Here is a 26,242-nt window from a genome sequence, read left to right as displayed (position 1 = left end):
GAAAGGAGGGAAGCCTTTCTGGGGTGCGTTCGGGATCTGTCCTCTTAGGAGTTATTGTCCCGGTGCCTATCGCAGTGAGCGGTTTGGGATACTATTCAAACCTTTTTGTGGTTCCAAAGGAGGAGGGAGCTTTCTGTCCAATTTGGTCCTTTAGTGCTTAAACAAGTATTTAAATGTCCTCTCGTTCAAGAGGTAAACAATAGGTCCATTCTTCCCCTTGTTCGAGAAGGGCAGTTTATGAACGATAGATCTGAAGGATGCTCCCTTCACGTACCAATCCTCAAGGACCAGTTCCTAAGGTTTGCGTTCCTGGACCAGCACTTCCAGTTTATTGATCTTCTGTTTGGTCTAGTTGGTATAGTGGTGAGCATAGCTGCCTTTCAAGTAGTTGACCCGGGTTTGATTCCCGGCCAACGCAGCATTCTCCAAGAAATTTTCTCCAACATAGGTGTGTCCGGTCCACGGCGTCATCCTTACTTGTGGGATATTCTCTTCCCCAACAGGAAATGGCAAAGAGCCCAGCAAAGCTGGTCACATGATCCCTCCTAGGCTCCGCCTACCCCAGTCATTCTCTTTGCCGTTGTACAGGCAACATCTCCACGGAGATGGCTTAGAGTTTTTTAGTGTTTAACACCTTATTCTATAGGGGCTTTCCCTAATCATAGTCAGAGCCTCATTTTCGCGCCGGTATGGCGCACTTGTTTTTGAGAACAGCATGACATGCAGCTGCATGTGTGTGGAGCTCTGATACATAGAAAAGTCTTTCTGAAGGCATCATTTGGTATCGTATTCCCCTTTGGGCTTGGTTGGGTCTCAGCAAAGCAGATTCCAGGGACTGTAAAGGGGTTAAATATAAAAACGGCTCCGGTTCCGTTATTTTAAGGGTTAAAGCTTCCAAATTTGGTGTGCAATACTTTTAAGGCTTTAAGACACTGTGGTGAAATTTTGGTGAATTTTGAACAATTCCTTCATACTTTTTCGCAATTGCAGTAATAAAGTGTGTTCAGTTTAAAATTTAAAGTGACAGTAACGGTTTTATTTTAAAACGTTTTTTGTGCTTTGTTATCAAGTTTATGCCTGTTTAACATGTCTGAACTACCAGATAGATTGTGTTCTGACTGTGGGGAAGCCAAGGTTCCTTCTCATTTAAATAGATGTGATTTATGTCATAAAAAATTTAGTAAAAATGATGCCCAAGATGATTCCTCAAGTGAGGGGAGTAAGCATGGTACTGCATCATCCCCTCCTTCGTCTACACCAGTCTTGCCCATACAGGAGGCCCCTAGTACATCTAGCGCGCCAATACTCCTTACTATGCAACAATTAACGGCTGTAATGGATAATTCTATCAAAAACATTTTAGCCAATATGCCCACTTATCAGCGAAAGCGCGACTGCTCTGTTTTAGAAAATACTGAAGAGCATGAGGACGCTGATGATATTGTTTCTGAAGGGCCCCTACACCAGTCTGAGGGGGCCAGGAAGGTTTTGTCTGAGGGAGAAATTTCAGATTCAGGAAAAATTTCTCAACAAGCTGAACCTGATGTGATTACTTTTAAATTTAAGTTGGAACATCTCCGCGCTCTGCTTAAGGAGGTGTTATCCAATTTGGATGATTGTGATTATCTGGTCATTCCAGAAACACTATGTAAAATGGACAAGTTCCTAGAGGCCCCGGGGCCCCCCGAAGCTTTTCCTATACCCAAGCGGGTGGCGTACATTGTTAATAAAGAATGGGACAGGCCCGGTATACCTTTCGTACCTCCCCCCATATTTAAAAGATTGTTTCCTATAGTCGACCCCAGAAAGGACTTATGGCAGACAGTCCCCAAGGTCGAGGGGGGCGGTTTCTACTCTAAACAAGCGCACCACTATACCCATAGAAGATAGTTGTGCTTTCCAAGATCCTATGGATAAAAAATTAGAAGGTTTGCTAAAAAAGATGTTTGTTCAGCAAGGTTACCTTCTACAACCAATTGCATGCATTGTCCCTGTCACTACAGCCGCGTGTTTCTGGTTCGATGAGCTAGAAAAGGCGATTATTAGTAATTCTTCTTCTTATGAGGAGATTATGGACAGAATTCGTGCTCTTAAATTGGCTAATTCTTTCACCCTAGACGCCACCTTGCAATTGGCTAGGTTAGCGGCGAAAAATTCTGGGTTTGCTATTGTGGCGCGCAGAGCGCTTTGGTTAAAATCTTGGTCAGCGGATGCGTCTTCCAAGAACAAATTGCTTGACATTCCTTTCAAGGGGAAAACACTGTTTGGCCCTGACTTGAAAGAGATTATCTCTGATATCACTGGGGGTAAGGGCCACGCCCTTCCTCAGGATAGGTCTTTCAAGGCCAAAAATAAACCTAATTTTCGTCCCTTTCGCAGAAACGGACCAGCCCCAAGTGCTACGTCCTCTAAGCAGGAGGGTAATACTTCTCAAGCCAATCCAGCCTGGAGACCAATGCAAGGCTGGAACAAAGGAAAGCAGGCCAAGAAACCTGCCACTGCTCCCAAGACAGCATGAGATGCGGGCCCCCGATCCGGGACCGGATTTGGTGGGGGGCAGACTCTCTCTCTTCACTCAGGCTTGGGCAAGAGATGTTCTGGATCCTTGGGCGCTAGAAATAGTCTCCCAAGGTTATCTTCTGGAAGTGATTCATCCTGTTCCATTAAAAGAACGAGGGATGGGGTTCTACTCCAATCTGTTCGTAGTTCCCAAAAAAGAGGGAACGTTCAGACCAATCTTAGATCTCAAGATCCTAAACAAGTTTCTCAAGGTTCCAAAATGGAAACCATTCGAACAATCCTTCCATCCAGGAAGGTCAATTCTTGACCACGGTGGATTTAAAGGATGCGTATCTACATATTCCTGTCCACAAGGAACATCATCGGTTCCTAAGGTTCGCATTCCTGGACAAGCATTACCAGTTCGTGGCGCTTCCTTTCGGATTAGCCACTGCTCCAAGGATTTTCACAACGGTACTAGGGTCCCTTCTGGTGGTGCTAAGACCAAGGGGCATTGCTGTAGTACCTTACTTGGACGACATTCTGATTCAAGCGTCGTCCCTTCCTCAAGCAAAGGCTCACACGGACATAGTCCTGGCCTTTCTCAGATCTCACGGATGGAAAGTGAACGTGGAAAAGAGTTCTCTATCTCCGTCGACAAGAGTTCCCTTCTTGGGAACAATAATAGACTCCTTAGAAATGAGGATTTTTCTGACAGAGACCAGAAAAACAAAACTTCTAAACTCTTGTCGGATACTTCATTCCGTTCTTCTTCCTTCCATAGCGCAGTGCATGGAAGTGATAGGTTTGATGGTAGCGGCAATGGACATAGTTCCTTTTGCGCGCATTCATCTAAGAGCATTACAACTGTGTATGCTCAGTCAGTGGAATGGGGACTATACAGACTTGTCTCCGAAGATACAAGTAAATCAGAGGACCAGAGACTCACTCCGTTGGTGGCTGTCCATGGACAACCTGTCACAAGGGGTGACCTCCCGCAGACCAGAGTGGGTCATTGTCACGACCGACGCCAGTCTGATGGGCTGGGGCGCGGTCTGGGGATCCCTGAAAGCTCAGGGTCTTTGGTCTCGGGAAGAATCTCTTCTACCGATAAATATTCTGGAACTGAGAGCGATATTCAATGCTCTCAAGGCTTGGCCTCAGCTAGCGAGGGCCAAGTTCATACGGTTTCAATCAGACAACATGACGACTGTTGCGTACATCAACCATCAGGGGGGAACAAGGAGTTCCCTGGCGATGGAAGAAGTGACCAAAATCATTCAATGGGCGGAGACTCGCTCCTGCCACCTGTCTGCAATCCACATCCCAGGAGTGGAAAATTGGGAAGCGGATTTTCTGAGTCGTCAGAAATTGCATCCGGGGGAGTGGGAACTCCATCCGGAAATCTTTGCCCAGATCACTCAACTGTGGGGCATTCCAGACATGGATCTGATGGCCTCTCGTCAGAACTTCAAGGTTCCTTGCTACGGGTCCAGATCCAGGGATCCCAAGGCGACTCTAGTAGATGCACTAGTAGCACCTTGGACCTTCAAACTAGCTTATGTATTCCCGCCGTTTCCTCTCATCCCCAGGCTGGTAGCCAGGATCAATCAGGAGAGGGCGTCGGTGATCTTGATAAATCCTGCGTGGCCACGCAGGACTTGGTATGCAGATCTGGTGAATATGTCATCGGCTCCACCATGGAAGCTACCTTTGAGACGAGACCTTCTTGTTCAAGGTCCGTTCGCACATCCGAATCTGGTCCCACTCCAGCTGACTGCTTGGAGATTGAACGCTTGATCTTATCAAAGCGAGGGTTCTCAGATTCTGTTATTGATACTCTTGTTCAGGCCAGAAAGCCTGTAACTAGAAAAATTTACCACAAAATTTGGAAAAAATATATCTGTTGGTGTGAATCTAAAGGATTCCCTTGGGACAAGGTTAAGATTCCTAAGATTCTATCCTTCCTTCGAGAAGGATTGGAAAAAGGATTATCTGCAAGTTCCTTGATGGGACAGATTTCTGCCTTGTCTGTGTTACTTCACAAAAAGCTGGCAGCTGTGCCAGATGTTCAAGCCTTTGTTCAGGCTCTGGTTAGAATCAAGCCTGTTTACAAACCTTTGACTCCTCCTTGGAGTCTCAACTTAGTTCTTTCAGTTCTTCAGGGGGTTCCGTTTGAACCCTTACATTCCGTTGATATTAAGTTATTATCTTGGAAAGTTTTGTTTTTGGTTGCAATTTCTTCTGCTAGAAGAGTTTCAGAATTATCTGCTCTGCAGTGTTCTCCTCCTTATCTGGTGTTCCATGCAGATAAGGTGGTTTTACGTACTAAACCTGGTTTTCTTCCAAAAAACATTAACCAGGAGATAGTCGTGCCTTCTCTGGGTCCGAAACCAGTTTCGAAGAAGGAACGTTTGTTGCACAATTTGGATGTTGTTCGCGCTCTAAAATTCTATTTAGATGCTACAAAGGATTTTAGACAAACATCTTCCTTGTTTGTTGTTTATTCTGGTAAAAGGAGAGGTCAAAAAGCAACTTCTACCTCTCTCTCTTTTTGGATTAAAAGCATCATCAGATTGGCTTACGAGACTGCCGGACGGCAGCCTCCTGAAAGGATCACAGCTCCTTCCACTAGGGCTGTGGCTTCCACATGGGCCTTCAAGAACGAGGCTTCTGTTGATCAGATATGTAGGGCAGCGACTTGGTCTTCACTGCACACTTTTACCAGATTTTACAAGTTTGATACTTTTGCTTCTTCTGAGGCTATTTTTGGGAGAAAGGTTTTGCAAGCCGTGGTGCCTTCCATTTAGGTGACCTGATTTGCTCCCTCCCTTCATCCGTGTCCTAAAGCTTTGGTATTGGTTCCCACAAGTAAGGATGACGCCGTGGGCCGGACACACCTATGTTGGAGAAAACAGAATTTATGTTTACCTGATAAATTACTTTCTCCAACGGTGTGTCCGGTCCACGGCCCGCCCTGGTTTTTTAATCAGGTCTGATAATTTATTTTCTTTAACTACAGTCACCACGGTATCATATGGTTTCTCCTATGCAAATATTCCTCCTTAACGTCGGTCGAATGACTGGGGTAGGCGGAGCCTAGGAGGGATCATGTGACCAGCTTTGCTGGGCTCTTTGCCATTTCCTGTTGGGGAAGAGAATATCCCACAAGTAAGGATGACGCCGTGGACCGGACACACCGTTGGAGAAAGTAATTTATCAGGTAAACATAAATTCTGTTTTTTGGAGAATGGACCATTCTGAATCTCTCCTGTCTTCTTCGATCCCATGGATGGAAGATAAATCTAGAGAGAGTTCTCTTGTATCAAGTACCAGGGTAGAATTCTTGGGTACTATAATAGTCTCCATAGACATGTGAATATTTCTAACAGACCAGAGACGTTGCAGGCTAGCTTTGACATGTCTTGACCTCCTTAAGGCCATCTGTGGCTCAGTGTATTGAGGTGATTAGTCTCATGGTGTCCAGCATGGACATGGTTTCCTTTGCCAGGTTTCACCTCAGACTGTTGCAACTGCGCATGCTGAAGCAGTGGAATGGCGATCATTCGGGTCTGTCTCAACAGATTCTCTGGACAACCGATCGAGAGAATCAATCTCTTAATGTTTTTGTCTGGATCCCTTGTCCCAAGGGATGTCCGTCTCAAGACCATCGTGGGTGATTGCGACTACGGTTGCGAGTCTGTCAGGATGGGGAGCTGTTTGTGGTGCCAGGAAGGCACAGGACCTATGGACTCAGGAAGAAAAGCTCCTTCCCGATCACATTTGGGATCTTCGGGCAATTATACAATTCTCCTAAGGCTTGGCCTTTGCTGGGTTCGTCCCAATTTATCAGATTCCAATCAGACAATATATCCTCGGTGACTTACATCAACCATCAGGGGGGAACGAGTAGCTCACTGGCTATGAGGAAAGTATCTCTGATTCTGGAGTGGGCAGAGACCCACATTGGTTCGCTGCCAGTGATCCACATTCAGAGTGTGGACAACTGGGAAGCGGATTTCCTCAGCAGACAATACTTTAATCTGGGGGATCGGTCTCTCCATCCCGAGTGTTTGTGGAAATTTGCAAGAGGAAGATCTTATGACGTCTCATTACCAAGTTACCCAGTTATGGGTCGAGGTACAGGGATCCTCAGGCGGAGCTAGCAGATGCATTAGCGGGGCCTTGGAGGATCAATCTAATTTATCTTTTACCGCCGTTACCACTTCTTCCTAGTGTAGTGGCTTGAATCAGGCATCGGTGATACTGATTGTTTCGTCTTGGCCTCGAAGGATATGGTTTGCAGAACCTTGTTTCAGGGATCTGCTGACCAAGGTCTTTGTTCATCTATGTCTAGATCTCTGAGGCTGACTGCGTGGAGATTGAATGCTTAGTCCTAGCCAAGAAACAGTTTTCTGAAATTGTAATTTTTACTCTCATTCAAGCTTGTAGCTGGTTGCTCGTCGCATCTATCATAAGGTGTGGAGGACCTACTTATTCTGTTCTCCAGGATGAACTGGAGAAGGGATTTTCTGCAAGTCCCCTGAGGGGGCAGATTTCAGCCCTCTCTGTGTTACTGCACAAGAGGTTCGCTAAGCTTCCTGATGTGTAGTCACTTGTTAAGGCTCTGCTAGGATTAGACCTGTGTTTAAATTTTGTTCGTTAGGTTTTGCACGGGTTCCATTGGAGCCTATGCATCAAATAGACTTCAAATTATTGTCTTGGAAGGTTCCTTTTCTACGGTCTATTGCTTCTGCGTGCAGAGTATCTGTGATTACTAAAGAAAACAGGCCAACGAGTTGCACACTGATAATTATAATAGAAAAATACAGGTGCTCCCTAGAAAAATAAATATGCAATAACATAAACCAGAAAGTAGAAACTCCACAATAAGGAATTTCTAAAAGTCTAGGCAAGCTCAGCACAACTGTGTAATAAAAAAACACATTAGAGATTCATTGTGTCAAAAATTAGAAAAAGTTAATTTATTAAATAAGCAAACACACAAACATACACATCGCATTCATACAGGGGATCCCACAATAGCATGTATGAAACACACTGGCCGAGAGTCTATCTGGTGCACCAGTAATAGGAACAAGATGCTCTCTTAGATCAATGTTTGTTATTTGTAATCCAAAAGAGGGTAACGGTCCCCAAATTGTCTCGGAACCAGGCGAGTCAGACCTATACCCCTATTTACAAAAGTAGTAAAATACGTTAGAGCCTGAAAAGAGGGGGAGCCGTATATCTCCGCGTATTCCTTCACAGGTATGTATTGCCGATAAGTGGATATAATTGTAAGTGACAATTCACATAGGTACCTGTATTGTTTCACGCGGCCGCTCCTCCCTTATTCGTTGCTCCCAAAACGTTGCATCTTCTGGGGTAGGTCGGGTCAAGCGGGGGATCCGCTGGTGTTTTGCAGCTTTTAACAGCGGATCTCCCGCTTGACCCGACCTACTTTCGGCCAGTGTGTTTCATACATGCTATTGTGGGATCCCCTGTATGAATGTGATATGTATGTTTGTGTGTTTGCTTATTTAATAAATTAACTTTTTTTCTAATTTTTGACACAATAAATCTCTAGTGTGCTTTTTTATTACACAGTTGTGCTGAGCTTGCCTAGGTTTATGTTGTTGTATATCTGTGATTACTACCTTGCAATGCGTCCCTCCTTATCTGGCTTTCCATGCTGATGAGGCTGTTCTATGGACCAGGTTAGGTTTTCTTCCTAAGGTTGTGTCAATTAGCAACATCAATCAAGAAATTGTGGTTCCTTTCAATGTAATTCTGGATGTGGTTTGTGCCTTGGAAGTTCAATCTACAGGCCACGTAGGAATTTAGACAAACTTCTATCTCTGTTTGTTCTCTTACCGGGAAGCATGGGGGTCAGAGGGCCTCTTCGACTTCCTTATCTTTTTGGCTGAGGAGTGTCCTCCGTTTCGTCTTGAGACAGTGGGACATAAGCCTCCTCTGAGGATTACAGCTCATTCAACTAGAGCTGTGGCCTCTTCTTGGGCCTTTAAGAACGAGGTTTCTATGGAGCAGATTTGTAAGGCGTCTACTTGGTCCTCTTTACATAATTTTTCAACATTTTACAAATTTGATGGTTTTGCATTGGCAGAAGCAGCTTTAGGGAGAGGTTCTGCAGGCTGTGGTGCCCTCAGTATAGTTTCCACAATTCATCTCGCTTATTTATGTCTACATCTCTGCTGTTTTCAACTTTTCCTTCCTATTGGGTTTTTCTTTCTAATGACATGGTGAGTCCACGGATCATCATAATTACTGTTGGGAATATCACTCCTGACCAGCAGGAGGAGGCAAAGAGCACCAAAGCAAAGCTGTTAAATATCACTCCCCTACTCACAACTCTCAGTCATTCTCTTTGCCTGTAATAGTTGCAAGGAGGTGGTAAAGTTTAGGTGTCTGAAAGTATTTCTTCAATCAAGAGTTTATTTTAAAGCAGAGCAGGTTTGCTCTGATCTTTCTGGGGTTTAGCCGTAGTCCATGTCAGTCTCTTCAGTAGAGCAGTGGTGGCTTTTAAGCATTGGGAACTTGTGGTGTATAATCCCCACTGTGCCTCTCAAACAGTTTGTTGCTGCCCTATTTGGGAAACCTGTGTAGGTTAATTCAGTCTGTCTTTATTTTCCACAGGTCCATGTGAGGAGGATACCTCTCAAACGTTGTGTGCTGCCAGGCAGACTCATTTTAGGGTAAGTGCTACATTTATTTTTTATGTTAAAAGATGGTTGGCACTTAAACAGTTAAAGCTGTTTTGGATGGGACGTGACTACATTTCTCCTGTTAGGTTAACAGTAGTTTGTAGGGCAGCTGTGCAGGGCACTGGGACGTTAGGTTTATTTATCATTGGGGCTCAGTGGTGTCTTCTGTTTTTTTTCACTGTAAGAATAAGCAGTGGATGAGTGTTTATACTCTCGCCTGCTTTTTTTCTCCATAGAAGGAGTAATGTCGGCCAGGAGGTTTAGTAAGGTATGCCCACGATGGGCGGGGCTTGTCTGAGGCGGAAAAGAATTGCACGCTTTCCTCTCTGTTATTTCCGGAGTGCCGGAAGGGTTTTAGGTTAGCTCTGTGGTCTGTGTGAGCGGTGGTTTTGCTGTCTGGAGGGATTGAGTCCAGATTGTTCTGGAAGTTGCTCCGGTTGGCCCGCAGGACAGGTAGACACCTCAGCAGGGCTTGCTGAGGTGTAGAGGTTGCTTAAGTTTTTTTAATTTTTCATTCTTGCTCTGCATAAAATATAAGCATTACTTTAGATTTTAAAGAGACAGTAACGTTTTTTTTTTTTTTTTGCAATTAGCTTTTAAAGTGACAGTTTTGTTTAAGGCTTTTCTTTTATTAAGTTTTGAGTAAAGATGGACCAATAGGCCCTGCAGGATGTTACTTGTGCATTATGTTTTGATGCTAATGTGGAACTTCCAATCCCTTTTTGTTCCTCATGTATTGAGAGAATATTGCATAACAGGGATAGATTTTTTGAATCTGAGTCAGCATTGTCTAAGGCGGATGCTCTTCAGGGGGTCTCCTGTTCAAGCTATGCCGCAGCTTTATCCTCAGGCATCCCAAACTTTGTTGTCTAAACATGCAGTGCCCTGCGTTTCCTCTCACACTCCGGTTGGGGTTACTTTGCAACCTGGCTACCCACATATCTTTGGCGGTTTCTGAGGCTTTGTCTGCTTTCCCTTTGCTGCATGGGAAACGTAAGAGGAAGTATAAGGATTTAGTGAGTAAGGTTTCTGATTCAGTTGTGGTTATGTTGAATACTTCTGTAGCGTCTAAGGGTGAAATCTCTGACAGTGTAATTCCTTCTTCTGATGCTGAAGTTGTATCTTTCAGGTTTAAGCTAGAGCACCTCTGTTTGTTGCTTAAGGAGGTTTTGGCTTCCTTGGATGACTCTGACATGACTGTTGTGGTGACTCCTAAGAAGGCTAGTAAGCTGAATAAGTATTTCTTTCTTATGACACGGTGAGTCCACGGATCATCATAATTACTATTGGGAATATCACTCCTGGACTGCAGGAGGCGGCAAAGAGCACCACAGCCAAAGCTGTTAAATACCACTTCCCTTACGCACAACCCCCAGTCATTCTCTTTGCTTGTAGTGCAGGGAGGTGGTAAAGTTAGGTGTCTGATTCTTCAATCAAGAATTTTTATTTTTTATAGCAAAACAAGTTTGTTTTGTTTTCTCGGGGGTGTAGCTGTATTACACGTCAGTCTCTTCAGTAGAGCAGTGGTGGCTTTTAAGCTTTTAGGAACTTGGGGGTTATAATCCACTCTGCGCCTACCAAGATGTGATGCTGTCCTTTCTTTGATAAAGACTATGTAGGTTTACTTGGTCTTTTTCTTTCATTTTCAGGTCCCTGTTAGGAAGGAATCCTTGCAAGCCTGTTAAACTGACTTGCTGCCTGGCAGTCTGGAGGCAAGTGCTAGTGCTATCTTTTTTTTTTTTCTGCTGGGTCACAGAAATTCTCTTTGGCACTTATGGGATTTATCCTGCTTGTGTGCAGGTGTACTTTTGGCAGTTTTATATTTATGTGGGGCACTGTGTTTAGACTACGAGGTCTCTGGGAGGCTTTACAGTTCCTTAGGAACTTCATTTTGGCAGCATTTTTGGTCTGATTTTATTTCGTCTGGGTGAAGTTCGGTTTCTCTGGCTGCACGGTGGTTGCGCTCTTTGTGTCCACCGGCTGGTATGGGGGTTATTTAGCACCTCAGTTGGGCTGTTAAGTTGCAGAGGTGCTTGTAGAGGTTTATTATCTTTATTTAAAGTGACAGTAACGTTATATTGTTTTACATATTTATTTCTTTTTATCTGTGGTGTGTGTAATATGGACCAGAAAGACTTGCAAGCTGTTACTTGTAACCTATGTCTAGATGCTAATGTAGAGCCTCCTATCCCTTTCTGTTCCTCTTGTATAGAGAGGACTATGCAGTACAGGGATATACTCTTTGATACAGAGCCTTCATTTTCTAAGGAGACTGTTGTTCAGGATCCTCCTTTTCAAGCTGTAGCTCAGCTTTCTCCCCATTCATCCCAATCTCATTCCTCTACATGCAGTGCCCTGCGTTTCATCTCAGGCTAGTTTTTCTTTGCAGGATTTGTCTACTCACATTTCCTCTGCTATATCTGAGGCATTGGGGGGTAGTTATCAAGCCGTCTACTTTTCTGACTTCGCCGGCCCAATACGCCCGCCTAAGCTCGCCTACCTTCGCCGCCGCGGACCTGAAAAAATACGCCTAAGTTATCAAATAAAGCTGTCAAAAAGCCGCGGGGCGATGAGCAGCGTACTGTGACAGTTATCACTCATCCGATCTCGCTGCCCTTCGGCTTTTTCCCAGCTTTATTGCTAGCCTGTCACTAAGCACTCACACTAGACTGCACTGTTCTACCCCTATACCGGCGCCCCCGGAGCCCCCCGCAACTAAATAAAGTTACTAACCCCTAAACCGCCGCTCCTAGACCCCGCCGCAACTCTTATAAATGTATTAACCCCTAAACCGCCGCTCCCGGACACCGCTGCCACCTACAGTATACCTAGTAACCCCTATCCTGCCCCCCCTACACCGTCGCCCTCTATTATAAAATTATTAACCCCTATCCTGCTGATCCCGCACCTCTCCACAACTAAATAAATAGTTTAACCCCTAAACCGCCGCTCCATGAACCCGCCGCAACCTATATTAAACCTATTAACCCCTATCCTGCCCCCCCTACACCGTCGCCACCTATAATAAATTTATTAACCCCTAATCTGCCCCCCTACACCGTCGCCACCTATAATAAATTTATTAACCCCTATCCTGCCCCCCACTACGCCGCCGCCACTGTAATAAAATTATTAACCCCTAAGCCTAAGTCTAACCCTAACGCCCCCCTAACTTAAATATTAATTGAATAAATCTAAATAAATTAACTCTTATTAACTAAATGAATCCTATTTAAAACTAAATACTTACCTTTAAAATAAACCCTGATATAGCTACAATATAAATAATAATTATATTCTAGCTATTTTAGGATTTATATTTATTTTACAGGTAACTTTCAATTTATTTTAACCATGTACAATAACTATTAAATAGTTATTAACTATTTAATAGCTTACCTAGCTAAAATAAAGAGTAATGTACCTGTGAAATAAATCCTAACCTAAGTTACAATTACACCTAACACTACACTATACTTTAATAAATTATTCCTATTTAAAAATAAATACTTACCTGTAAAATAAACCCTAAGATAGCTACAATATAATTAATAATTATATTATAGCTATCTTAGGATTTATATTTATTTTACAGGTAACTTTGTATTTATTTTAGCTAGTTAGAATAGTTATTAAATAGTTATTAACTATTTAATAACTACCTAGCTAAAAGAAATACAAAATTACCTGTAAAATAAATCCTAACCTAAGTTACAATTAAACCTAATACTACACTATCATTAAATTAACTAAATAAACTACCTACAAATAACTACAATTAAATACAATTACATAAACTAACTAAAGTACAAAAAATAAAAAAAGCTAAGTTACAAAAAATAAAAAAATAAGTTACAAACATGTTAAAAATATTACAATTTTAAGCTACTTACACCTAATCTAAGCCCCCTAATAAAATAACAAACCCCCCCAAAATAAAAAAATGCCCTACCCTATTCTAAATTAAATAAATTTCAAAGCTCTTTTACCTTACCAGCCCTTAAAAGGGCCATTTGTGGGGGCATGCCCCAAAGAAAACAGCTCTTTTGCCTGTAAAAGAAAAATACAACCCCCCCCCCCAACATTAAAACCCACCACCCACATAACCCTAATCTAACCCAAACCCCCCTTACAAAAACCTAACACTAATCCCCTGAAGATCATCCTACCTTGAGTCGTCTTCACTCAGCCGAGCCACCGATGGAACTGAAGAGGACATCCGGAGCGGAAGAAGTTAATCCTCCAAGCGGCGCTGAAGAAATCTTCCATCCGATGAAGTCATCATCCAGGCGGCGCTGAAGAAAAGTCTTCGATCCGGCCGATGTCATCTTCAAAGAGGCGCTGAAGAGGTCTTCTATCCGGGCGAAGTCATCTTCCAAGCCGGGTCTTGAATCTTCCTTCCGCCGACGCGGAACCACCTTCTTCACCGACGGACTACAACGAATGACGGCTCCTTTAAGGGACGTCATCCAAGATGGCGTCCCCTCAATTCCGATTGGCTGATAGGATTCTATCAGCCAATCGGAATTAAGGTAGGAAAATCTGATTGGCTGATGGAATCAGCCAATCAGATTCAAGTTCAATCCGATTGGCTGATCCAATCAGCCAATCAGATTGAGCTCGCATTCTATTGGCTGATCGGAACAGCCAATAGAATGCGAGCTCAATCTGATTGGCTGATTCCATCAGCCAATCAGATTTTTCCTACCTTAATTCCGATTGGCTGATAGAAGTTGGAAGCAAAGATTTCTGGCTTTGCTATTTTGGCTCGCAGGGCTTTATGGTTAAAGTCCTGGTCTGCGGATGTATCATCTAAGTCTAAGTTTTTATCAGTTCCTTACAAAGGGGGAAGACTTTGTTTGGGCCTGGTTTGACTGATTTTTTTCTGCTATTACTGGTGTTAAGGGACATTCTCTTCCTCCGGATAAGAGAAATAAGCAGAAAGGTCGCCAGAGTAATTTTTGCTCCTTTCGTAACTTCGCTGGTAAGTCTTCCTCTTCCTCCTCCAAGCAGGAGCAATCCTTCAAAGTCAGCATGAAGGGTCTGCCCCGATCCGGGAATGGATCGCGTGGGGGGCAGGCTGTCTTTGTTCGCTCAAGCCTGGGCAAGGGATGTTCCAGATCCTTGGGTAGTAGATATTGTATCCCAGGGATTCAAACTGGAGTTTAAGACTTTTTTTCCTCCCAGGGGCAGGTTTAATCTCTCAAGGTTATCGGTAAATCGGTTAAAGAAGCATTCTTAAGTTGTGTCCAGGATCTTTCTGATATGGGAGTGATCGTTCCTGTTCCAGTTCAGGAGCAGGGACTAGGTTTTTATTCCAATCTGTTTATCGTTCCCAAAAAGGAGGGAACTTTCAGACCCATTTTAGATCTCAAATTGGTAAACAAATTTCTCAAGATTCCATCATTCAAGATGGAGACTATTCGGTCAATTCTACCTCTGGTTCAGGAGGGTCAGTTCATGACTACAGTAGATCTGAAGGATGCATATCTACATATTCCTATTCACAAGGATCATCACAAGTTTCTGAGATTTGCATTTCTAGACCAGCATTTTCAGTTTTTGGCTCTTCCTTTCGGTATTGCAACTGCTCCCAGGGTGTTTTCAAAGGTCCTGGGTGTGTTACTGGCAGTTCTCAGATTGCAGGGGGTTGCAGTAGCTCCTTACCTTGACGACATTCTTGTTCAGGCGCCATCTTTTTTTCAAACTCTCACACGGAATTGTTGTTGTCTTTTCTGCGCTCCCACGGTTGGAAGGTGAATTTAGGAAAAAGTTCCTTGATTCCGGCCACAAGGGTGGTATTCTTCGGAACCATTATAGATTCTTTGGAAATGAAGATTTTTTTTTAATTATTTTTTTTTTAACAGAAGCAAGGAAGTAAAAAATGTTCAATTCATATCTGGCTCTTCAGTCATCTCCTCGGCCGTCGGTAGCCCAGTGTATTGAGGTTACTGGTCTAATGGTCTCAGTCATGGACATCATTCCATTTGCTCGGTTCCATCTCAGACCTCTGCAGTTATGCATGGTAAGTCAGTGGAACAGGGATTATACGGATTTCTCTCCAAAGATTGTTCTGGATCAGGCTGCAAGAGACTCTCTTCCGTGGTGGTTGTCTCAGGATCATCTCTCCCAGGGAACCTGTTTTCGCAGGCCTACCTGGGTGATTGTGACCACGGATGCCAGTCTGCTGGGTTGGGGAGCTGTCTGGGGTTCTCTGAAGGCTCAGGGTCTGTGAACCTGGGAGGAATCAGTTCTTCCTATAAATGTCTTAGAATTGAGAACAATATTCCATGCTCTTCTAGCCTGGCCTTAGTTGGCTTCAACCCAGTTTATCAGACTTCAGTCGGACAATACAACGTCCGTGGCTTACATCAATCATCAGGGAGGAACTCTGAGTTCCTTGGTGATGGAGTTAGCCAGGACTTTTCAGTGGGCAGAGGCTCATAATTGTTGTCTGTCTGTGATCCACATTCCAGGGGTGGACTTTTGACAAGCGGATTTTCTGAGCAGACGGTCTTTTCATCCACGGAGTGGGAGCTTCATCCGGAGGTGTTTTCCAGTTTGATTCAAGCTTCCAAAGTACGGGTCTAGGTCAAGGGATCCTCAAGCCGTTAGATGCTTTAGCAGTTCCTTGAAAGTTCAGTCTGGCATGTGTTTCCTCCATTTGCCCTTCTTCCTCGAGTTACTGCTCTTATCCGACAGGAGAGGGCGTCGGTAATTCTCATTGCACCGGCATGGCCTTGCAGGATCTGGTATGCAGATCTGGTGGAGAGGTCATCCTTTTCCACCTTGGAGTCTTCCGTTGAGGAAGGATCTTCTACTTCAGGGGCCCTTCCTTCATCCAAATCTCGTTTCTCTTAAGCTGACTGCTTGGAGATTAAACGCTTGATTCTTTCTAAGCGTGGTTTTTCTGAGTCGTCATTGAGACTGATTCAGGCACGTAAGCCTGTGACTAGAAAGATTTATTACAAGATATGGCATAAATATCTGTATTGGTGTGAATCTAAGGGCTACTCTTGGAGTAGTTAGGATTCCTAGAATTTTGTGTTTTCTCCAGGAGGGTCTGGTAGTACCCTGAAGGGTCAAATTTCTGTGTTGCCTATTTTGTTGCACAAGTGTCTGGCGCATACTTCGTACTGCTCTTGGTTTTCTTCCCAAGGTTATTTCTGATAAGAATATTAATTAAGAAATTGTTCCTCCTCCTTTGTGTCCTAATCCTTCTTCTCATAAGGAACGTTTGTTGCACATCTTGGATGTAGTTCGTGCTTTTAAATATTATTTACAGGCAACTAAGGATTTTCGCCAGTCTTCTTCTTTATTTGTTATCTTTTCTGGGAAGCGTAAGGGTCGGAAAGATTTGTAAGGCTGCCACTTGGTCATATTTACACACTTTCTCTAAATTTTGCAAATTTGTTACTTTTGCTTCAGCTGAGGCTGTTTTTGGGAGACAGGTTCTTCAAGCAGTGGTGCCTTCTGTTTAGGTTAACTGTCTTGTCCCTCCCTTATCATTTGTGTCCCTTAGCTTGGGTATTGATTCCCAATAGTAATTATGATGATCCGTGGACTCAGTGTCATTAGAAAGAAAATGAATGCTTACCTGATAAATTTGTTTCTTTCTTGACATGGTGAGTCCACAGCCCGCCTGACCGTTTTTTATTTTTTTATATAAACACCAGGCACCTCTGCACCTTGTATTACTTCCTTTCTCCTTTCCATTTGGTCGAATGACTGGGGGTTGTGGTTAAGGGGAGTGGTATTTAACAGCTTTGGCTGTGGTGCTCTTTGCCTCCTCCTGCAGGCCAGGAGTTATATTCCCAATAGTAATTATGATGATCCGTGGACTCACCGTGTCGAGAAACAAATTTATCGGGTAAGCATACATTTTCATTTTTGATGTTCCCTCTGCGGTGGAGGTATTTCTTTCATGTAATTAGCAAGAGTCCATGAGCTAGTGACGTATGGGATATACATTCCTACCAGGAGGGGCAAAGTTTCCCAAACCTCAAAATGCCTATAAATACACCCCTCACCTGGAGGTGGTGAAGTAAGTTTGTGCTAGATTCTACGTTGATATGCGCTCCGCAGCAAGTTGGAGCCCGGTTTTCCTCTCAGCGTGCAGTGAATGTCAGAGGGATGTGAGGAGAGTATTGCCTATTTGAATGCAGTGATCTCCTTCTACGGGGTCTATTTCATAGGTTCTCTGTTATCGGTCGTAGAGATTCATCTCTTACCTCCCTTTTCAGATCGACGATATACTCTTATTTATATACCATTACCTCTGCTGATTTTCGTTTCAGTACTGGTTTGGCTTTCTACAAACATGTAGATGAGTGTCCTGGGGTAAGTAAGTCTTATTTTCTGTGACACTCTAAGCTATGGTTGGGCACTTTATTTATAAAGTTCTAAAAATATGTATTCAAACATTGATTTGCCTTGACTCAGAATGTTCAACATTCCTTATTTTCAGACAGTCCGTTTCATATTTGGGATAATGCGTTTGAATCAATCATTTTTTTCTTACCTTAAATTTGACTTTTTTTTTTTTTTTCCCTGTGGGCTGTTAGGCTCGCGGGGGCTGAAAATGCTTCATTTTATTTCGTCATTCTTGGCGCGGACTTTTTTGGCGCAAAAAATCTTTTCTGTTTCCGGCGTCATACGTGTCGCCGGAAGTTGCGTCATTTTTTGACGTTCTTTTGCGCCAAAAATGTCGGCGTTCCGGATGTGGCGTATTATTTGGCGCCAAAAAATATGGGCGTCGCTTTTGTCTCCACATTATTTCAGTCTGATTTTTTTCTTTGCTTCTGGTTACTAGAAGCTTGTTTATTGGCATTTTTTCCCATTCCTGAAACTGTCATTTAAGGAATTTGATCAATTTTGCTTTATATGTTGTTTTTTCTCTTACATATTGCAAGATGTCTCACGTTGCATCTGAGTCAGAAGATACTTCAGGAAAATCGCTGTCTAGTGCTGGAACTACCAAAGCTAAGTGTATCTGCTGTAAACTTTTGGTAGCTATTCCTCCGGCTGTTGTTTGTATTAATTGTCATGACAAACTTGTTAAAGCAGATAATATTTCCTTTAGTAATGTACCATTGCCTGTTGCAGTTCCCTCAACATCTAAGGTGCAGAATGTTCCTGATAACATAAGAGATTTTGTTTCTGAATCCATCAAGAAGGCTATGTCTGTTATTTCTCCTTCTAGTAAACATAAATTTTTTTTTAAAACTTCTCTCTCTACAGATGAATTTTTAAATGAACATCATCATTCTGATTCTGATTACTCTTCTCGTTCAGAGGATTCTGTTTCAGAGATTGATGCTGATAAATCTTCATATTTATTTAAAATGGAATTTATTCGTTCTTTACTTAAAGAAGTACTAATTGCTTTAGAAATAGAGGATTCTGGTCCTCTTGATACTCATTCTAAACGTTTAGCTAAGGTGTTTAAATCTCCTGTGGTTATTCCAGAAGTTTTTCCTGTTCCTAATGCTATTTCTGAAGTAATTTCCAGAGAATGGGATAAATTGGGTAATTCATTTACTCCTTCTAAACGTTTTAAGCAATTATATCCTGTGCCGTCTGACAGATTAGAATTTTGGGACAAAATCCCTAAAGTTGATGGGGCTATTTCTACCCTTGCTAAACGTACTACTATTCCTACGTCAGATGGTACTTCGTTTAAAGATCCTTTAGATAGGAAAATTGAATCCTTTCTAAGAAAAGCTTATCTGTGTTCAGGTAATCTTCTTAGACCTGCTATATCTTTGGCTGATGTTGCTGCAGCTTCAACTTTTTGGTTGGAGACTTTAGCACAACAAGTAACAGATCATGATTCTCATAATATTATTATTCTTTTTCAGCATGCTAATAATTTTATCTGTGATGCCATTTTTGATATTATCAGAGTTGATGTCAGGTTTATGTCTATAGCTATTTTAGCTAGAAGAGCTTTATGGCTTAAAACTTGGAATGCTGATATGGCTTCTAAATCAACTCTACTTTCCATTTCTTTCCAGGGTAACAAATTATTTGGTTCTCAGTTGGATTCCATTATCTCAACTGTTACTGGTGGGAAAGGAAATTTTTTACCACAGGATAAAAAGTCTAAGGGTAAAAACAGGGCTAATAATCGTTTTCGTTCCTTTCGTTTCAACAAAGAACAAAAGCCTGATCCTTCATCCTCAGGAGCAGTTTCAGTTTGGAAACCATCTCCAGTCTGGAATAAATCCAAGCCTTCTAGAAAGGCAAAGCCTGCTTCTAAGTCCACATGAAGGTGCGGCCCTCATTCCAGCTCAGCTGGTAGGGGGCAGGTTACGTTTTTTCAAAGAAATTTGGATCAATTCTGTTCACAATCTTTGGATTCAGAACATTGTTTCAGAAGGGTACAGAATTGGTTTCAAGATGAGACCTCCTGCAAAGAGATTTTTTCTTTCCCGTGTCCCAGTAAATCCAGTGAAAGCTCAAGCATTTCTGAATTGTGTTTCAGATCTAGAGTTGGCTGGAGTAATTATGCCAGTTCCAGTTCTGGAACAGGGGATGGGGTTTTATTCAAATCTCTTCATTGTACCAAAGAAGGAGAATTCCTTCAGAGCAGTTCTGGATCTAAAAATATTGAATCGTTATGTAAGGATACCAACGTTCAAAATGGTAACTGTAAGGACTATCTTGCCTTTTGTTCAGCAAGGGCATTATATGTCCTCAATAGATTTACAGGATGCTTATCTGCATATTCCAATTCATCCAGATCATTATCCGTTCCTGAGATTCTCTTTTCTGGACAAGCATTACCAGTTTGTGGCTCTGCCGTTTGGCCTAGCTACAGCTCCAAGAATTTTTACAAAGGTTCTCGGTGCCCTTCTGTCTGTAATCAGAGAACAGGGTATTGTGGTATTTCCTTATTTGGACGATATCTTGGTACTTGCTCAGTCTTTACATTTAGCAGAATCTCATATGAATCGACTTGTGTTGTTTCTTCAAGATCATGGTTGGAGGATCAATTTACCAAAAAGTTCATTGATTCCTCAGACAAGGGTAACTTTTCTGGGTTTCCAGATAGATTCAGTGTTCATGACTCTGTCTTTAACAGACAAGAGACGTCTAAAATTGATTTCAGCTTGTCGAAACCTTCAGTCACAATCATTCCCTTCGGTAGCCTTATGCATGGAAATTCTAGGTCTTATGACTGCTGCATCGGACGCGATCCCCTTTGCTCGTTTTCACATGCGACCTCTTCAGCTCTGTATGCTGAATCAATGGTGCAGGGATTACACAAAGATATCTCAATTAATATCTTTAAAACCGATTGTACGACACTCTCTAACGTGGTGGACAGATCACCATCGTTTAATTCAGGGGGCTTCTTTTGTGCTTCCGACCTGGACTGTAATTTCAACAGATGCAAGTCTCACAGGTTGGGGAGCTGTGTGGGGATCTCTGACGGCACAAGGAGTTTGGGAATCTCAGGAGGTGAGATTACCGATCAATATTTTGGAACTCCGTGCAATTTTCAGAGCTCTTCAGTCTTGGCCTCTTCTGAAGAGAGAATCGTTCATTTGTTTTCAGACAGACAATGTCACAACTGTGGCATACATCAATCATCAAGGAGGGACTCACAGTCCTCTGGCTATGAAAGAAGTATCTCGAATTCTGGTTTGGGCGGAATCCAGCTCCTGTCTAATCTCTGCGGTTCATATCCCAGGTATAGACAATTGGGAAGCGGATTATCTCAGTCGCCAAACGTTGCATCCGGGCGAATGGTCTCTTCACCCAGAGGTATTTCTTCAGATTGTTCAAATGTGGGAGCTTCCAGAAATAGATCTGATGGCGTCTCATCTAAACAAGAAACTTCCCAGGTATCTGTCCAGATCCCGGGATCCTCAGGCGGAAGCAGTGGATACATTATCACTTCCTTGGAAGTATCATCCTGCTTATATCTTTCCGCCTCTAGTTCTTCTTCCAAGAGTAATCTCCAAGATTCTGAAGGAATGCTCGTTTGTTCTGCTGGTAGCTCCGGCATGGCCTCACAGGTTTTGGTATGCGGATCTTGTCCGGATGGCCTCTTGCCATCCGTGGACTCTTCCGCTACGACCAGACCTTCTGTCGCAAGGTCCTTTTTTCCATCAGGATCTCAAATCCTTAAATTTAAAGGTATGGAGATTGAACGCTTGATTCTTAGTCAAAGAGGTGTCTCTGACTCTGTGATTAATACTATGTTACAGGCTCGTAAATCTGTATCCAGAGAGATATATTATAGAGTCTGGAAGACTTATATTTCTTGGTGTCTTTCTCATCATTTTTCTTGGCATTCTTTTAGAATTCCAAGAATTTTACAGTTTCTTCAGGATGGTTTAGATAAAGGTTTGTCCGCAAGTTCCTTGAAAGGACAAATCTCTGCTCTTTCTGTTCTTTTTCACAGAAAGATTGCTAATCTTCCTGATATTCATTGTTTTGTACAAGCTTTGGTTCGTATAAAACCTGTCATTAAGTCAATTTCTCCTCCTTGGAGTTTGAATTTGGTTCTAGGGGCTCTTCAAGCTCCTCCGTTTGAACCTATGCATTCATTGGACATTAAATTACTTTCTTGTAAAGTTTTGTTCCTTTTGGCAATCTCTTCTGTCAGAAGAGTTTCTGAATTATCTGCTCTTTCTTGTGAGTCTCCTTTTCTGATTTTTCATCAGGATAAGGCAGTGTTGCGAACTTCTTTTGAATTTTTACCTAAAGTTGTGAATTCCAACAACATTAGTAGAGAAATTGTGGTTCCTTCATTATGTCCTAATCCTAAGAATTCTAAGGAGAAATCGTTGCATTCTTTGGATGTTGTTAGAGCTTTGAAATATTATGTTGAAGCTACTAAGTCTTTCCGAAAGACTTCTAGTCTATTTGTTATCTTTTCCGGTTCTAGAAAAGGCCAGAAAGCTTCTGCCATTTCTTTGGCATCTTGGTTGAAATCTTTAATTAATCTTGCCTATGTTGAGTCGGGTAAAACTCCGCCTCAAAGGATTACAGCTCATTCTACTAGGTCAGTCTCTACTTCCTGGGCGTTTAGGAATGAAGCTTCGATTGATCAGATTTGCAAAGCAGCAACTTGGTCCTCTTTGCATACTTTTACTACATTCTACCATTTTGATGTATTTTCTTCTTCTGAAGCAGTTTTTGGTAGAAAAGTACTTCAGGCAGCGGTTTCAGTTTGAATCTTCTGCTTATGTTTTTCATTAAACTTTATTTTGGGTGTGGATTATTTTCAGCAGGAATTGGCTGTCTTTATTTTATCCCTCCCTCTCTAGTGACTCTTGCGTGGAAAGATCCACATCTTGGGTAATCATTATCCCATACGTCACTAGCTCATGGACTCTTGCTAATTACATGAAAGAAAACATAATTTATGTAAGAACTTACCTGATAAATTCATTTCTTTCATATTAGCAAGAGTCCATGAGGCCCACCCTTTTTTTGTGGTGGTTATGATTTTTGTATAAAGCACAATTATTCCAATTCCTTATTTTATATGCTTTCGCACTTTTTTATCACCCCACTTCTTGGCTATTCGTTAAACTGAATTGTGGGTGTGGTGAGGGGTGTATTTATAGGCATTTTGAGGTTTGGGAAACTTTGCCCCTCCTGGTAGGAATGTATATCCCATACGTCACTAGCTCATGGACTCTTGCTAATATGAAAGAAATGAATTTATCAGGTAAGTTCTTACATAAATTATGTTTTCCTGTTCCAGACCGTACTTCATAGATTATTGCACGGGAGTGGGAGAAGCCTGGGATTCCTCTTTCCCCTTCTCCAATTTTTAAGAAGAGGTTTCCTATTGCTGATTCTATCAGGGAGTCTTGGCAGACAGTTCCCAAGGTGGAAAGAGGACCACTATCCCCGTTAAGGATGGTGTTCTATTAAGGATCCTATGGATAAGAAATTGGAGGCGTTACTTAAAAGGATGTATGTTCACCAGGGGTTGCAATGGCAGCCTGTGGTGTGTATCGCTACTGTCACCAGTGCGGCAGCATATTGGTTTGATGCGTTGTCTGATTCTATTCAGACAGATACTCCTCTTGAGAAAATCCAGTATAGGATTACGGCTCTTAAATTGGCTAATTCCTTTATTACGGATGCTTCTTTACAGGTCATCGGGTTGGGAGCAAAGATTTCTGGCTTTGCTGTTCTGGAGCGCAGAGCCTTATGGTTGAAGTCCTGGTCTGCGGATGTGTCTTAAGTCTAAGCTTTTGTTGATTTCTTACAAGGGTAAGACCTTGTTTGGGCCGGGTTTAGCTGAGATTATTTCTGATATTACGGGAGGAAAGTGGCATTCTCTCCCCCAGGATAAGAAGAATAAGCAGAAGAGCCGTCAGTATAATTTTTGTTCCTTTCGAAACTTTTCAGGTAAGCCTTTCCCTTCCAAGCAGGAACACGCTAAGTCCTCCTGGAAGACCAATCAGTCTTCTTCTAAGGGGAAGCAATCTAAGAAGCCCGTTACTGACTCAAAGTCAGCATGAAGGGTCTGCTCCCGTTCCGGGATTGGATCTTGTGGGGGGCAGAATATCTTTTTTTCGTTCAGGCCTGGGTTCGGGATGTCCCGGTTCCTTGGGGGGTGGACATAGTGTCCCAACGTTACAAGTTAGAATTAAAGGCATTTCCTCCCAGGGGCAGGTTCCTTCTCACCAGGTTATCTGTAGACCAGATAAAGAGAGAGGCGGTCTTACGTTGTCTTCAGGATCTCTCCGACATGGGAGTGATAGTTCCTGTTCCATTACAGGAGCAGGGTCTGGGTTTCTATTCTAATCTGTTCATTGTTCCCAAAAAAGAGGGAACCTTCAGACCAATTTTAGATCTTAAAAGCGTAAACAAGTTCCTCAGTGTTCCGTCTTTCATGATGGACACTATTCGTTCCATTCTTCCGTTGGTTCAAGAGGGCCAATTCATGACCAAGGTGGATGTGAAGGATGCGTATCTGCATATTCCCATCCACAGGGATCATCACAAGTTTCTGAAATTTGCTTTCCTAGACAGGCACTTTCAGCTTGTGGCTCTTCCGTTCGGTCTTGCTACAGCTCCCAGAATTTTCTCAAAGGTCCTGGGAGCATTGCTGGCGGTACTCAGATTGAGGGGTGTTGCTGTGGCGCCATGTCTGGGCGATATTCTGCTTCAGGCGCCATCTTTTAAACAAGCAAGCTCCCACACGGAGATGTTGTCTTTTCTGCGTTCTCACGGATGGAAGGTGAATTTGGGAAAAAGTTCCTTGATTCCAGCTTCAAGAGTGGTGGTGTTGGGAACAATCATAGATTCTCTATGAAGATTTTTCTGACAGAGGCTAGAAAGACAAAGATCTTTAATTCTTGTCTTGCCCTTCAGTTCTCTCTTCGTCCTTCCCATAAATATCCTAGAACTGAGGGCAATTTTAAATGCGCTTCTGGTGTGGCCTCGGCTTCAGCCCAGTTTATCAGGTTTCAGTCAGACAACATAACGTTAGTGGCTTACATCAAGCATCAGGGAGGAACTCTGAGTTCCTTTGCTATGACAGAGGAAGCCAAGATTATTCAGTGGGCGGAGGCTCACAACTGCTGTCTGTCTGTAGTCCTTATTCCAGAGGTGCACAATTGGGAAGCAGATTTTCTGAGCAGACAGAAGTTTCTTCCGGGGGAGTGGGAGCTTCACCTGGAGGCGTTTTCCTGCTTGGTTCTCAAGTGGGTGCAGCCGGAGCTGGATCTCATGGCATCTCGTCAGAATGCCAAGCTTCCGAGGTACAGGTCAAGGGATCATCGGGCTGTGCTGATAGATGTTCTGGCAGTTCCTTGGAATTTCAGTCTAGCAAATGTTTTTCCTCCGTTTGCTCTTCCTCCATGGGTCATTGCTCAAATCAGACATGAGACGGCATCAGTGATTCTAATTGCTCCGGCGTGGCCCTGCAGAATCTGGAGATGAAGTTTGTTACTCCTCCTTGGAGTCTTAATTTGGTTCTTAGAGTTCTTCAAAACAGGCTCCGTTTGAGCCTGTGCATTATTTGGATATTAAGTTGTTATCCTGGAAGGTTTTGTTTTTGGTGGCTATTTCTTCGGCTCAAAGAGTTTCGGAGCTTTCAGTGCTGCAGTGTGAATCTCCTTTCCTTATTTTTTATTCTGGTACTGCGTACTGCCTTAGGTTTCCTTCCCAAAATGGTTTTGGATAGAAATATTAATTAAGAAATTGTTGTTCCTTCTTTGTGTCCTAAGCTTCTTCTAATAAGGAGCGTTTGTTGCACAACCCGGATGTGGTTCGTGCGTTGAAATATTTACAGGCATCTAAGGATTTTCTCCAGTCTTCTTCTTTATTTGTTGTTTTTTTCTGGGAAGCGTAACGGTCAGAAAGCTATGGCTACTTCTTTCATTGTGACTGAGGAGTGTTATTCGCTTGGCATATGAGACTGCTGGACAGCAGCCTCCTGAGAAAATCACGGCTTATTCCACGAGGGCTGTTTCTTCTTCTTGGGCTTTCAAAAATGTAGCTTTTGTGGAACATATTTGCAAGGCTGCCACTTGGTCATCTTTACACACTTTTTCTAAATTTTACAAATTCGATACTTTTGCTTTGGCTGAGGCTTCTTTTGGGAGAAAGGTTCTTCAAGCAGTGGTGCCTTCTGTTTAGCTTAACGGTCTTGTCCCTCCCTTATCTGTGTCCTCTGACTTGGGTATTGGTTCCAAACAATAATTATGATGATCCGTGGACTCACTGTATCATTAGAAAGAAAAGAAAATGTATGCTTACCTGATAAATTTCTTTCTTTCTTGACACGGTGAGTCCACGGCCCGCCCTGTATTTTTCAGACAGTTTATTTTTCTATAAACCTCAGGCACCTCTGCACCTTATGTTTCTTCCTTTCTCATTTCTCTTTGGCCGAATGACTGGGGGTTGTGGGTAGGGGAGTGATATTTAACAGCTATGCTGTGGTGCTCTTTGCCGCCTCCTGCTGGTCAGGGGTGATATTCCCAACAGTAATTATGATGATCCGTGGACTCGGTGTCAAGAAAGAAAGAAATGTATCA

The 26,242-nt window shown here is 42.8% G+C and overlaps 1 protein-coding gene across 1 annotated transcript in view; it reads left to right on the top strand.

The window, feature by feature from the left end:
• The window catches only part of STAU1 (staufen double-stranded RNA binding protein 1), a 197,960-nt gene that overhangs the window by 170,761 nt on the left and 957 nt on the right, over window positions 1-26,242 (top strand). The gene's annotated exons all lie outside the window — the stretch shown is intronic.

Source organism: Bombina bombina, chromosome 1, assembly GCF_027579735.1.
Source record: "Bombina bombina isolate aBomBom1 chromosome 1, aBomBom1.pri, whole genome shotgun sequence".
Lineage (NCBI taxonomy): Eukaryota > Metazoa > Chordata > Amphibia > Anura > Bombinatoridae > Bombina > Bombina bombina.
Note: the sequence above shows the minus strand (reverse complement) of the source record. Positions and strands in the feature narration are given on the sequence as shown.